Raw genomic sequence first — 14,151 nt, 5'->3', positions numbered from 1 at the left:
AAGGGGAGATATATGAGGCTGATTGTGAGTTGGAATGAAATAATGCATTACATTCAGTCTTATATTAGCATTTTTACTTGACATTATATGCAAACAGGAGATGATTCAAGCAGGCATAGAAATCATAACAATCTAGCAGTGATGAACTAGCCCATGGTTATTCAAGCAGTAATGTGAAGCAAGGTTGCCTACAGTAGCAAGGCATTGAATTCATGTCTCAGACCTAGGAGATTCTTTCCTCCGTTGTATTCTTGTGTTTCTAAGAATCACCACTGGACATTGACAATCCACCCTGAAGCATGAGTGACCCCACAGGAACAAAAATTATGAGTTCCATGTTTAGGCTAGGCAATTTAAATATATTTTACAAAGGAAGGTAAAGAAGAGTTTTGTCTTCTTTTTTTGTTGGGAGGTCTGAGGTATTTGAGTTTGGTATTTTTCTAGGGGTATGTGCTTCAAGTCTGTAACTGTGATTTTTCTGTAGGTCCCTTGTCCTGGTTTAGCCAGGATAGGGTTAAGTTTCCCCAGCAGTGGGGGGGAAGCTCTAGCCAGGTTATTCATATATCATGCTGACGTCACATCCTGGCATGAGCACAGGCGAGCACGGGAAGAATTGGTGATCGCGTGGGTTGGCGCAGCTGGTTCTCTCACTGCTGTATCGGTATATACTTTGCTCTGTTCATTGTTATCACTGTTATTCTTATTGTTTGTTGTGTTGCTGTTGCTCTGTTGTATTAAACCTTTCCTTATCTCAGTCTCAGGGCTTTGTATTTCACTCCCTTTGTGGGGGAGGGGCAGCGGCCGTGTGGTCTCAGACCCCGGCAGGGGCTAAACCATCACATCCCTGTAATTAGGGATGGCTGTGGATTACAGATCACTGCTAGCCCATCAGGTTGTTACCCACAAATACACCATTATGATATTGTAATTCTGAAACCTGCATTTCCTTTTTGTGTACTTCCCTCAGCTGTTCTTGAATAGTCAACAGAAAGACTTGCCTAATGGTATCATGGATTCTGTAGGAGCCACTGCATTATAAAACCAGAACTGTTGAATACTGCTGTACTGGCTTCATTCTCCAATGGTACCCAAAACACTCTTCTGTTAGGAACTGCTCTAGGACCAAGCTCAACTCAAGAAGTACATTGCAGAGAAAACACTGTGAAAGGCATGCCGTAGAGCTTTCATTCCATTTTCACAAGTTCTCTGTGGACCAATTTAATAGAATGCTGCAAACAAGAGAGAAATTACTCCCCAGGCAAACATAAAGGAAGAAATAAAATATAATAGCAATGAAAAAGCTAATTTGGACTGAGAATTTGGAGTGACACAAATTTAAAGACTGAAGTCTGGAAGAGTTTTACTACTGACTTCAGTGAAATCAGAATTTTGCCCAGTTTAATGTAGCATATCCAGGCCAGGATTTATGAACAACTTGCATGCTGATACCAGGCACTACCAAGCTGTATTTAATCAGATAGGGAGGGGAAAGTCAGAGCATGCTGTCTGTGGTGAGTAGTTTCAATAAATAGTGCCTGTCAAAGTCTTTACAAGTGTGTTCCACCATCTTTTTTAGACAAAGAAAAAGCACTGCAACCCAAACTTTATTAATAGCATCAACTGTTTTTGGTTTTGTTAAATAAACTGTGTTCTCTCATTGGTATCTTTTCACTAACCTCAGCTTCACAGATCAGCACTCTAGTCCCTCACCTCCTCTGTTCAGATCTGTTTGTTTAGCATTGAAAATACTTAGTTAATGCCACCTGACTGCTAAGAAATTAAAAGATCAATGTTGTTCTGTCCAGAATATAATGCAGTTATCATACTTATAAGAGTACTCACAACCTAGATTTTCCAGCAGTCCAGATCTGATATTTGCTCGTTGTACAACCTTTGACAAATCATTTAACCTCTCTGATCCACAGCTTATGTATCTGCAAAGCAGATTTAGTAACAATTACCTACTTTTCACAAGTGTTGAGGGGATTAATTAATTAGTGTTTGTTAAGCACTTAAAATTCCTTGGATGAAAGGCACTGAACTAAAAAAAAAATTACTTTTAGGCTCAGAATTTTAAATGCAAGAAAGGGCTGTTGTAATAATTCATCTGATCTTAAATATTAGAGTCCCTATAAATTCAGTGCATTTGGCTATGTGATTGCTGAAGAGCCTCTCTCCTCAAATCATGTCTAATCTTGTATTTTAAAAGTTTGAGATATGGATAATCTGATATCCCTAGACAGCTGTAACCTGGTGATACTACAAAATCAGTTGTTATACAACTGTATCAAATTTGCAGAGCTATAGCTTTTTTCTCTTGATTTCATCTAGCCTTTGTCTTCTATGTATAAAAGCTCTGTTATCATTCTATATCTTCTCTTCTAGTTGATGCTTATGTTTGCCTCTGAAAAATCTCTCTGATGAACTGAACCAACTGAGTGACTCTAGGAGCTCAGTAATAACCTGCTTTTAAGTTTTCCATTAATTTCTGTAGTTCTTCACAGAACAATTTCATAATTTTCAGCATTTTTGGTGTGGATGCTAGAACTGGACACAAATGGACTCAACAAGACACATAAAGGTAACAGATCCTCTTGCTTCTCACAGATAAGTATTTCTCTACCTATACCTCTGATGATTGCATTATCTCTATGAGTAAAGTTGAATCAAATAAATAGAGAGGCTTGTAAGCATCAGATTACTCACCCTAAAGAGAAAAGCAGTGGCTTTTAAAGAAGCCTTTTTATCCTATTTGTCTGCCAAAATCACCAATATTTTCTCTGTTCCATTGCTTGTGCATTAAATAAGAGTAACATAAATGAATACTTTGCTACATTTTAATCCACTCAAGAATCACACGTAGGAATATCAGACTCTTCATTCACAGGAGTAGCATGTAAAAAAATTTATATGTTCCCCTATTGCAGGGATATATTTAAAATTTTGGGGAGACTGAAGGTATAAGTCAGTAGCCTTTCTATGCTCCATATTTTTGTAGTTTTACATGCTTTAGCACTCTGTGATCCCCAGGCAATAACTGCATCTTGCAAGAATTTCTTTCACAGAACCTTTTTTTTTGCTTCCCCACATTTCTTTCCTCTGCTCCTTTCTTGCATTTTCCTTTCTTTCAAACTGACTAGAACAATCCTTACGAACACTGTCTCCTTGCTCTGTTCCCCTGAGTCCTCCATCTTTATACTCATCTGAACAATGAGTAAACTGCATTTTATTCAGTTCTTTTTATTCTGCATTAATTAGATGACTGTAGCCTGTTTTTTCCACCTGAAAATATGTACGTTTCCCATTTAATTATATTCTTGTCTTTCTCTGTCCTGTTTTTAAGGTAATGGTAAAGACATCAGTGACAATAATACCAAAGGCTCTAATAAGAGAGTTAGAAAGAAGCAGTGTTAAAAGCATATACAGTAGATTTAAAATAAATAACATGCTACAGAAAACAGAGATGGACAAACTTCCTCTGGTATAGTCCCTAGTGATTTTGCCAGTGGAATTTCAAATGCCAAGTGTTGAATCTTCACCTTCTCTTCAGAAGCTATTCCATAATGTTGCAGATCTAATCATAAAGATTTTTATTCTGACATTCAAACCACATTTCTTTGTACTTTAATCTTATGCCATCCTTGCTAGCTGTATCCATAAACAATTGCTCTCCCTTCATGGGATTTACATTCTTGCAATGCATGTGTTTGAATTTAATTAGAAGGCATTTCAAATCAAAATTGTAAAAATTAGTTTTGCCTCTGTCTTATTGGACTATGATGATGTTAGTGTCCAATACTTTCTGACCAGGCTCTTTTAGATAATCCACATGAGGACAATTTTCATGTTTTAGTACCAAATTTATTTACTTTAAGATATTTGACATTGCAAGGGATTTTGATTCAGTGGAGTGATACAGCAATATACTGAAATCACAACACAAGGATACTAAAGCAATTTCAATATACAGTTGATTAACAATAAAAATGTGATTCCTGTTACTGGTCTGTATATGCTTACCATAACGATGACAGGCATGCCCAGTCACTGGGAAGGAATATATATGGGTTGAAACCAGCTCAAGCTCTGTTCAAAGTTCATTTTGTTGATTGCTTAGTTTTTATACTCTATGTTGGGCTGAGGCACTTGTACACTGCCCCCGTGCTGCTCTGGCTGGCTTAGGAAGACATTCACACCTTTTTGATTAATGCAGGGAAGGCCATTTACACAACTAGTTGATCCAGTCAACTGATAGAGCCATTGATCTAAACCAAAGGCCACCCTTATGTCTCCTTTGTGTTGGTGTAAGCTCAGCTTTCTTTACAACAGCTGTGGTCACCCCTTGTGTTCTTCCCTAAGCTTCATGAGCACATGTCTTTGCCCCTCTCCTCTGAGCCTTCTTCCATTGTGGAGGTTCATTGATCAGTTACAGTTGATGTGACCTGACTCTTAATGATTTTGGAGTTATTTCCACAGAGAGAGGAAAACAGTTATGTTAAGACACATGCACTTCAGCTAATGCACTAGTGAAGTCATCAGAAATGAAAACAGTAGGGATGGCACAGGCTGTTACATATCACACCATTCTGAAGCAGCAGATAGCATAATAAAAATACGGTTGAGATCTGTACATTAGAGTAAGTACTTCTAGCAGTGGAGTGCATTTGCCATCCCGGATTTTTTTATGTTTATCCTTTCCTGATGCTTTTTTCCCTAAGTGTCCCTGGCGACACTCTCATGACAAGACACTGGACATGACAAACCTTTTGTCTGACCTGGTGCAGCTGTTCTTATGTTCTTAATGTAATAGGAACATCACCAGGGCCACTAGCTAGTGTCAGTCAAACTTGAGAAGTGTTTTAATCCAAAAATCTTTTGAAAGAAATATGTTCCTTCAATGGATTCTGGCCCTCTTTCTTAAATTACCTTAAAGCAGAGGTGAACAAATCAAGACTGATATGCTTAAAAAACAGCTAAGGTTTATTTTAACTCCTTTCAGGCAAAGATCTCAAAGTAAATACCAATCTAAGACCACAGTATTCCTCTGGGAAGTATGCTTGATTCTGAGTTATTCTAATAGCTTTACAAATGCATGAATAGACTAAATGAATTATTCCACCAAACTGACATAATACTGTTATTACGTTTGACTTGAAGACCTGAGCAGACCACATACATGTAATGCCCAAGTGAATTAATGGAGCCCAAACACAGCTAGGAATGGTTGCTACGGCAGCGAGGTTATAACCTTGGTATTATAAAGTGAATGCCAATATAAGTATTTATGTAGCTACATTTAAGTGAATGTACACTAAAAAGCTGTATTCTTGGACACAGAATAATTCACAGATGAACACAAAAAAGCAAGAATCCTCACAAATATAAAAGGACCTTCCCTTTCCACTGCTGCTTGCCATCATCCTCATGTAGTACAGTGTGTAGGTTCTCTCCAGTTCTCAACTGTACACACCAGATGTGGGAGTCAGGTGGTATTTGATGGGTGGAAAGCATAGCCACTTTTCATGACTTAAGCCACATGACAGGTCTTTCTGTCTTCCCCCATCCCTCAGACGTAGTACAGTTTCAAAGAAGGGTGTTCCATCACTCCTGCTCCTTCTCACACTTATGCCTACAGGCTGCCTGTTTCTGCAGATTCATTCCAAGATAAAAATTCTATTCTGAAATTTTCTACTAGTTTCTTAAGAGGTGGAGTAGTCACTGGAAACTCATGGTGTTAATCAAGCCCAAAACCCAATGAAAAATAGTTTATCATCTGAAATGGTAGATCCAGGACAATAATTTCAACTTTCTTCCAAATTGATGAGCTGCACATGAAAACTAGCTGTTCAGCACATTGAAATTCACTGTCTATCTGAGGGAAAGGTAGAACAACAAGTAAGTGTTCAATCTGCATCAGAACTAACATTTCATATACAATTACATACATTCCATTAATACCCAAATGCATTTATGAAGTAGGCAAACTGATATTCATAAATGTAAGGTCTAGTTTATAAAACATAGTTAGCAGATAGGGATGTTAGTGGGCAGGAGATTTCCAATAGAGGTGGACATTGGTGATAATACCCTCAAATGATTTCCTGCTGTCTACAGTTGACTGTAAATCTTTTCATAACTTTATGGCTCTAGAATTCTCCAGCCAACAACTCAAATTTGTAAAATATAATCATCTGAGGGCTTGATTTATCTTCTGGATATGCACTCTATTCTTCCCAAAGACCTATGTAAAAAGCAGTGTAAGCATTACTAGCATTCTGAGTTGAGTCCCTCATGTAAAACTAAATTACAGCAATTGGTACATACCATAAATTTATTAAAATTTTGTAAGATACCTTTATTTCTATTGGTAGCCTAGAAGTTGTTTATGTGTTTTGCTAATTTTAGCCATTTTTGTCAAACCATGTGGTCTTGGGGAATCTCCTACCAGAAATACAATGAGTTCTGCATTCTGAGTGACAGCTCTAGGTTAACAGGTCAACAACATTGTAAAAAGGTCATTGGCAACTCCTCTGACAGACAGATTGCTTTGAGTTTTAAGAGCTTCCATGTACCTCTGGCAGAAGGACTGGGTGCTATATAAGATAAAACTTTCTAATAAATCTTGAGGACACTAAAAGGAAGTGGAACAGTCAGGTAAGGGGAATGAAGAGGAATAAGCCCAATCTTCATGGCATGTTGCCACTGTGTTCCCAAACGGCTGCAAAATTAAACAAGGAGAGCATGTGCAATATCATGGAGCAATATGAGCATCCAGAGAAAACGAATTAAAGGCAAAACATTTTGAGGCTGTAAGGGAAATCAGATCAAAAGGGCCAAATTCATACCACATCACCACTGGCTGCTAAGGCTTTAGCAGATTATTGTGTATGTCAGACAGCTTTGAGAACAGGCAAATCACTTTTTTTTTTTTTTTTCTTTAGGTCTGTTGCCTCATTGCCTGCTGCGGCAGCTGGGTAATGGAGATTACTTCATGTCCAAGGAGGAATGAATAGACTACTGTGTATAAGTCTGTTGGGAAGAAGAATATTTTGGTTATCTTCAGCTCAGAGCAGGGTATTTTTGCAGGCAGTTCAAAGCAGTCATTAGGTTGCAGTGAACAGGGTGATAGAGTAAATAAGAAAATAATAGGCAATTTGGGTAACCTTAAAAATAGTATCAATTTGAGGTAATTTATTAATCTTTTAGCAATTTCACATTTGACTGTTTCTCTTCCACCTGTAGCCGATCCATGGTAGTCTCTGCTGCCTTGAGGTTAAAAAAGAACTCCACTACATTCCTTGGGTATAGCTGTGGGTACTGAGACCAAGATTGTTTAGTGTTCTTCAATAGGCAGCATCTTACTTCGTGAAGTTCCCACTTCACAAATGTCATGACAACCTTCTGCCACCCAGCAGTGCAAAACAAGTTTCTACACTTCTGTTTCAGGGTAGATTAGACAGATATGACACTGTTGGTGTAAAGCACTAATATATTCCTTTTTCCCTGCTGCAGTGTCACACTAGGTCAGGAACTCGCCCTGAACGATGGAAAGTGGAAGATCTTGAAAACTGAGCCTTGGCTAAAAGTGTGATGAAAACAAAATTAGTTGTAATCTGGCAGCTGTAAATTTAACTGTGATGGCAGAATATCTATAACTAGGAACTGGACAGGCAGGCAGATGATATAGAAACAGCAAGCTTTTGGTGAAGTTTTCTGACTATGATAGATGATTCTGAAATGGAAAAAAAAAATGTATTAATGAAGATGGCCCAATTGTTTTTATAGTGTGTGTTTTGTATATCAGGGACAAAAAACTAGGACAAGTAAGACAAATAACCTCAGATATGATAGTTTTATCACATAAAAAATGTTAAACAAATGGACAACTAGCTAGGCTAGCAAAGGTACTTTCCAAACTACATGGTAACATTAACTCAATACTGTGTGGTTTAGGCTTTCAGATGAAACTGCTTGATGATCAATAAGTGCACTTGCTGTGTGTGTGAAAAGACTGGCATGAACCCTGCAGAAATGCTCAGCCACAGGTCATTAACAATTCTAAGAAGTATATAAAGTAAACCATAACAAAAGAAAGAAGCCTTGGGATTTATCTGAGATTTCCCCCATTAGGAGATGTACCAGTATACACTTTTCTTATGCCATCCACACAAGTGAAAACTCAGTCCAGTGCTTCAGGCACTGCTATATTAAATATTGATGGGAATTCAGTCTATAGTAGATTTTTCCTTCCAAGGAACTGATAAATAGTTAATGAGGAGTTAGGCAGCTGAGTCCATCCTGAATGGGTAATTCCTTCTGTAACAACAGTTTGTTTGCCCCTTGAGGATTCATTCTTTTCTCTCCTGTATAACAAAATAAAATTTAACTTAGGTTTATTATTTGATAACCTAAAAAAAAAAATATGTATTGATTTCTGGGTTCTAAATTATCTGAACACCTTTGGAAATCTTTTCCTGCTCATAAATAAACAATGAACAAGTAGCTTGTCAGCATCTGTTTGATGAATTACAGTGTTTGAAACATCACAGTCAATGTGATCTAGTCAATAATAGACAGCAACAAAAAAGATACCAGCCTACCAGGCACAAAATTAGTTTCTCTGTTACTGTTATTAATTTCTTCCCAGTCACAGTGAATAAATATACCCTTGCACATTCTAAACCTATGCTACTACTGTGGCAAGAGTCTTGGTACACTGAGCCAGCTGTTTGCCCACTGTGTGTTTATCAGCTATCAGCTGACTGCTTCTTTGTTAAAGAACTTTCTTTCCTGAAGATTTTGTGCTTAAAGAAGATGGCAACTGGAGCTGGGACCCCTTTGTGTCTCTACAGAGGAACACAGAGGTAGGAAACATTTCCTCCACAGCACACTACTAATATCCTTCAGTCAGACAGTGGAAGAATAAAGTTGTGAATCCTCAGGAATACCGAAGTCTGAGAAAGTGTATATTATTTCTTTTCAGAAACTGATCCCAGGTGAGTTTTGACGTGCAGCTTGCATTAGAATAGAGGAGGTGAATGCTCACAGGCAATAGTCACCAGCTCAAATCAAATACAAATGCCTTCAGCTGCGTCAGCTGTTCAGTAGCATACACAGAGGTCTTGATCCAGGTAGATAAGACAAAAAGAAGTGCCTAGAGACTGTTGGAAACTTGTGCAGGCTTTCCAGGTCACCTGTTATGAGCATGCCCAACATTTCGGTGCCTGTTTCTGTTCAGTAGCTGTTCCTGTTCAGTTCAGGAGATAAACCTAGGTCATTGGGTTGTCGATCTAATGTTTCTAAAATCCAGTAAGCATCTCACAGGTATTTTAAGAGAAAATAGAGCAAAGAATGTTTTGTAGCTGTAGGGGGGTTAAGATACAAAAACATACCTGTTTTTGTGTAGGTATTTAAATATTTTGATAGAATGGGTAGACACAGTCAGCCCAGCGCATGAAACAATAATATCACTGACAATGAAACATGCTGAATGGTAGACTACCTTGTAGCAGATAACCTGAATGCTTTTATAGTTGGGCCACCTTCACTCCACATTATCTTAAACCATCATAAAGTGTGAGCTACTCCATTGCACGAATAATGCTTGCTATTTCTGCTATAAAAGGGCAATCCTAAACACAGTGCAAAAACCAAGCAGACTTTGCAATATGCATTAGAGAGATCCATGGAGGAGGACTGTCAGACCATAAACATTTCATACAGCAATAAATTGGTATTATATTAAATAAGAAAACCTGAGGATCAACAGCCACCTCTCAGGTTAATGGGAGAAGAAATTGGCTTGCATTTTTATGTTTAACAAGTAGTCTTATTTTACCATATGAATATTAAGGAAAAGAATTATCTGCAGGACAACCAGATGATCAGGCCCAGGCAGCATGGGTTTATGAAAGGCAGGTCCTGCTTGACAAACCTGATCTCCTTCTATGACAGGGCGACCTCCTTACTGGATGAGGGAAAGGCTGTGGATGTTGTCCACCTTGACTTTAGGAAGGCCTTTGACACCATTTCCCACAGCATTCTCCTCAAGAAACTGGCTGCTCATGGCTTGGATGGGCACACACTTCGCTGGGTAAAAAACTGGCTGGATGGCCGGGCCCAAAGAGTTGTGGTAAACGGAGTTAAATCCAGTTGGTGGCCAGTCACAAGTGGTGTCCCGCAGGGCTCGGTTTTGGGGCCACTCCTGTTTAACATCTTTATTGATGATCTCAACGAGGGGATCGAGTGCACCCTCAGTAAGTTTGCAGATGACACCAAGTTGGGTGGGAGTGTTGATCTGCTCGAGGGTAGGGAGGCTCTGCAGAGAGACCTGGACAGGCTGGAGCGATGGGCTAAGGCCAACTGTAGGAGTTTCAATAAGGGCTAATGCTAGGTGCTGCACTTGGGCCACAACAACCCCCAGCAGCGCTACAGTCTTGGGGAGGAGTGGCTGGAGAGCTGCCAGTCAGAGAGGGACCTGGGGGTGTTGACTGACAGCCGGCTGAACATGAGCCAGCAGTGTGCCCAGGTGGCCAAGAAGGCCAATGGTATCCTGGCTTGTATCAGAAATAGCGTGGCCAGCAGGGACAGGGAAGGGATCTTACCCCTTGTCCTGGTTTAACCAGGATAGGGTTAAGTTTCCCCAGCAGTGGGGGGGGGAGCTCTAGCCGGGTTATTCAGATACCATGCGGATGTCACATCCTGGCAGGTCACATTTTCCTGGCACGGGAGCGCGGTGCACTCGTGGTTTTGTACATCGTACTTCAAACTGCTGTATTTGGTAGCTATTTTGCTCTGTTAATTGCCATCACTATTACTGTTATTGTTATTGTTGTTGTTGGTTGTGTTGCTATTGCATTGTTGTATTAAACCTTTCCTTATTTCAGTCTTGGGGCTTTGTATTTCACTCCCTTTGTGGGGGAGGGGCAGCGGCCGCGTGGTCTCAGACCCCGGCAGGGGCTAAACCACTACACCCCTGTACTCACAGAATCACAGAATCACAGAATTATTCAGGTTGGAAAAGACCCTTGGGATCATCAAGCCCAACCATCAGCCCTACTGTACAAAGTTCTCCCCTACATCATATCCCCCAGCATCTCATCTAAACGACCCTTAAACACATCCAGGGATGGTGACTTCACCACCTCCCTGGGCAGCCTATTCCACTGTCTGACCACTCTTTCTGTGAAAAATTTTTTCCTCATGTCCAGTCTGAACCTCCCCTGTTGGAGTTTAAAGCCATTCCCTCTTGTTCCATCGCTAACTACCTGTGAGAAGAGACCAGCACCAACCTCTCTACAATGTCCTTTCAGGTAGGTGTAGAGAGTGATGAGGTCTCCCCTCAGCCTTCTCCTCCTCAAACTAAACAGTCCCAGCTCCTTCAATCGCTCCTCATAGGATTTGTTCTCCAGGCCCTTCACCAGCTTTGTTGACCTCCTCTGCACTCGCTCCAGCACCTCGATCTCTCTCGTATTGAAGTGCCCAAAACTGGACACTGGTGAGGCCGCACCTTGATTCCTGTGTTCAGTTTTGGGCCCCTCACTACAAAAAGGACATTGAATGACTCGAGTGTGTCCAAAGAAGGGCAATGAAGCTGGTGAAGGGTCTGGAGCACATGTCGTACGAGGAGCAACTGAGGGAACTGGGGTTGTTTAGTCTGGAGAAGAGGAGGCTGAGGGGAGATCTCATCATCCTCTATAACTCCCTGAAAGGAGGTTGCAGAGAGCTGGGAATGAGTCTCTTTAACCAAGTAACAAGCGATAGGACAAGAGGTAATGACCTCAAGTGCACCAGGGAAGGTTTAGACTGGATATTAGGAAGCATTTCTTTACAGAATGTGTTGTTGGGCATTGGAATGGGCTGCCCAGGGAGGTGGTGGAGTCCCCATCCCTGGAGGTGTTTAAGAGTAGGGTCGACATAGCGCTGAGGGATATGGTGTAGCTGGGAATGGTCAATGTTAGGTTAATGGTTGGACTGGATGATCTTCAAGGTCCTTTCCAACCTAGATGATTCTGTGATTCTGTGAATACAATAGAATACTATACCTGAAGTATAGTCTTCTGATCAGTTAGTTCCAAAGCCTTACTACCACAAAATAAGAAAGAACACTGACTATTTCAACATAACAGGTGCAGAGAAGTATATTTTAAGCCAAGCAAACCCTCTACCCCCAGGAGAATTTATCTGAATGGAGGAAGTTTGTGTTTGTTGCTAGCAGTCCACAGGAGTCTGGGTTGTCACTACAGCTATAGATCATGCTGACAGCACCCTTTTAGCAAAAGGCAGCCCTTTTCAGCCTCTTCCCCAGCTCCCCCCATATCTATGGATAGAAGAATAATGTATGTCATTTTCTGTCACCACAGCCACTCTCCCCTGTTCTGCAGATTTTCTCCTACTGTGGCCTCTTTAACAGAGACACAAGTAAATTTGGCTTCTCATTCACAGATTTTTTTTCCTCATAAAATCATAATTCTACAGAGATCAACCTGATTACCTAGGAAGTAGAGCAGAACCCAGTAGGTTGCAAGCAGCTGCCTGCAGTAAGACAGAGTGTAGCAGACAGAGTTCTTGCATTACCCTTTTAGACTCTACTTTGAGTCATGAAGGCAAGAACATAAGAAAATGAAATTAGTCATGCTAGATCAGACCAAACCATCTAGCACAGTGTCTTGTCTCTGTCAATAACCAAAAGCAGATGGTAAGTGAAGTTACTTATAGTATAAGCATGTGAGGCACTTTCTCCATGTTGGTACATTGTGAGGCACCATAGAATGTGATAGGAGCTGAACCTTTCTTCTCAACCTTGGAATTGATGGCAGTGAAGGATGAGGTTTGTGTACTTTTATCAGTGTTCCCATTAAAAAAACATAATTCATCTAAGTACTGCCTGGATTAAGGATTGCCTGATGAAAATAAGGTGATAATGCTTCTGTGTTTACAACTTCTTGCAATTTAGAGAGGAACATCAATAGTCCCTGAATAGCAGCTAAATCAGTCTGCAAACCACAGCAGATGACACATCTCTGAAGAAACTAGTTCAAGGATTTGTTTGTTTGTATAAATGGACATGTTTTTAGTAAGTCTTCACTAATCTTCGGCTGGGTGATCACCTTTTAATAGGTGCCAACAACAGTTTGGAGTGAGGCAAACTGATTTATTTCTTTGATGCGATAAAAACCACAAACCACCAGACCCCAGATACGGTTACATTTACAATTTGTCTGAGAAGGAGGAATGCTTGTAGAGGTTGTTCTCCTTTACAATGTGCTTGGTGAACTGGGATGAAGTGAATAGGTTAATAATTTAGAAACAGTTGTTAAGAGAGTCTGTCTCAGACAGCATAGACTGGAGCAAACCTCACCCATCCTGACACATTTTGTGAAGAAACTGGAGGGCAACACAGAGAAACTCTAATGGAGAATACTGTGGCTACAATGACATCCTGGAATGGAGCACTGTCAATGTGACAGATGGTCAAAAGAGTTATGGAGGAAAAAGAGGAACTCCAATAGATTTTGGAGAGTAATAGTCTTGGCAGACAAGTATGCAAATACCAGAGTGATGGACATATTGCTACAGTGAATCCTAGGGAGCAGCTCCTGTAATTCTAGTACAGCAAATCACATGTCTCAGATAAAACTCATCCAAAAGTACCAAAGGAAAGAAAACTGTGAAATAGTAGAAACACCAATGAGGAAACTGCATATAATGTCTGGTAAACACAGAGCAAAAGAAGAAGCAACTGCTTTGCATTCTGTATATTCTGCTTGTAGAATTCAATGTCAGAGTGGGGTCACTGAATGAAACCCAGACACAAGGTAGAGCTGGTTCATGCTGTGACTTAATGATAACTCTGTGGTTATGCAGGTGATGGGCAGTCTGCTCTCAAGTTTTGACACATTTAAGGGGGCACATTTGGCACACTTAAGGGGGAAGGGAACAAGGTTAGAAAAAAGTGTCCCATGACTCAGTCACCTGTAGTATTAGTGGTGTGTACATTCTAAAATTTGTCTTCTCTGCAGGATCAAGACCAGCCATTACCCAGGGCCAATGACTATTTCTGAATGATCAGAGTTGTCTCTTAAAAAAAGATTGTTTTTTCTCCTGTAGTATGTTTCTTTATCAAGCCTCCAATCTGTGATCAGCTTCTTG

General features: G+C 40.2%; 1 long non-coding RNA gene across 1 annotated transcript; it reads left to right on the top strand.

Annotated features, from left to right (window-relative positions):
• The first annotated feature begins 588 nt into the window (after positions 1 to 588).
• LOC141937995 (uncharacterized) lies at positions 589 to 8,469 on the top strand. The gene is made up of 3 exons (XR_012627131.1): positions 589 to 661; positions 2,525 to 2,581; positions 6,942 to 8,469. It is a non-coding gene; the product is annotated as an uncharacterized LOC141937995 (long non-coding RNA).
• The last annotated feature ends 5,682 nt before the right edge of the window (positions 8,470 to 14,151 follow it).

The sequence above is a fragment of the Strix uralensis genome, chromosome Z (genome assembly GCF_047716275.1).
Source record: "Strix uralensis isolate ZFMK-TIS-50842 chromosome Z, bStrUra1, whole genome shotgun sequence".
Lineage (NCBI taxonomy): Eukaryota > Metazoa > Chordata > Aves > Strigiformes > Strigidae > Strix > Strix uralensis.
This window is presented reverse-complemented; position numbering and strand designations above follow the sequence as displayed.